We start from the raw sequence: 1,789 nt of genomic DNA, 5'->3' as shown, positions 1-1,789 counted from the left end.
CGATGAAATCAAGATTAACAAGAGTTTACACTTCTTCTAAGAACCCGTTGAAGTCTTGGATCGAAAATTCAAGAGAACGAAACAGAATCACATACCGATAGTGACGGTCCGCTGGAATGCTAAGTGGGAACCTGAATTCACTTAGGAACGAAAAGATTAAATGAAAAAAAAGTACCCATACCTTTTCCCTAGTACATGAGTACCACCTCAGAAACAATTTCGGGAAGAAATTCCCTCTAATGTGGGGATAATGTAACAACCTGTTATTTCAAATCAATGTAAATCACACACGTTCAAATAAAAGTCTAACTACCACCGTGTACAAGTGAAGTATCACCATAACAATAATATAATAAGGACCTTGGATATCAAGGATACAAACTTATATATGTTACTATAAATTGAAATCCATGTTTATATGAGTTATATATACATGTTTACATATTGAAAACCATGAGAAAATATGTAAATAAAAACTAACAAAACTTAAGGAGGGCAATGTGGTAAACAAGAGGTAAAAGAATGAAAATGTTTTAAAGATATCGACTTCTAAGCCTACATCCTTGATTTTTTGGCCACATAGGACTGAAAACAACCCCCTAAACTTACTTAGGACCGAAATCACAAAGTAAAGGCCCAATAAGGACCGAAAACACTTTACTATTGGAACATATTGGCCGACAACTCTCATTTGAGAGTGTACATATGGGATTCAGTCATAGTTAGTAGCAAACTCACCCATTTAGCCGTAAACACCCTCAACTTGATAGTAAACTATTTATTTTGGCTGTAAACCTCTTCATTTAGATAGTAAACTCCTTAAAATATCTTAGGTGCTGTTTGTTTTTTTGAATCCAAAATGTCTGCAGTCTGTGGACCACATCTGCAAGCCTCTGCGGCAGAAGAGGTGGACCAAATGTCTGCAGTTTGCAATAAGAAGACTGTTTGTTTTTAACGTCTGCAGCTATTGAAATAAATTAATTTTTCAAACTTAATTTCATGTCATAACGATTAAAAATGCATTTTCAGTAAAAAGAGAAAGAAAAAAAAGCGGGTGGTCTTTTTTTTTTTGGTTAAAATGAGGTCTGAAGAACTTTGAAGACAGTGGCTCATGTATGTGCCAGGAAGACCTCGCGCAGATGTTTTTTGGTCTGCGCACTTCCAAAAAACAAACACTCTGTGAGGGCATATGTCTGCGCGTTGTCAGCGCGGCGCAGACAAAAGTGGTTGCGCAACTCTTCACAAAAAAAACAAACAACCCCTTAATATCTTATCCTAATTCAGCTTCCCTTGGTGATAATTCCAGTAACCAATGCAAACCTCAACTCAAACTCCTCTTATCTACTTCATATATAAGTTACATAATAGAGATAATTCTTCACTTTTCACACATTTAGAAAACGAAAACTCTCAATTCTCTCTCAAATATTAAACACATTCCTTCAACATTTAAGATTCAAACAACTCCAAGAGATCATTTTGCTTCTATATATCTATAAGTTTTAGTAAGTTCCTATAGAACTCATGTGTTTTCACAACCATCTTATGACTATTATCATCTTAATCACACATTAATATGTGTTTAAACATTAGGACACAACTATCTTTTCATGATCTAAATCAAAGTTCACTATTTTCTATCCCGTTATCAAAACCGTTATGATACTCAAGGTAAGTTCATACCCCTATATTTTCATATCTTTTTCTATGTTTTAAGGAGGGGGGGGGGGGATACAAGTTAAACACAAGAACTTGTGTTAATATACAAACCATTGTTTGATGTTTTATT

The sequence above is a fragment of the Lactuca saligna genome, chromosome 9 (assembly GCF_052625555.1).
Source record: "Lactuca saligna cultivar CGN05327 chromosome 9, ASM5262555v1, whole genome shotgun sequence".
Lineage (NCBI taxonomy): Eukaryota > Viridiplantae > Streptophyta > Magnoliopsida > Asterales > Asteraceae > Lactuca > Lactuca saligna.
This window is presented reverse-complemented; position numbering follows the sequence as displayed.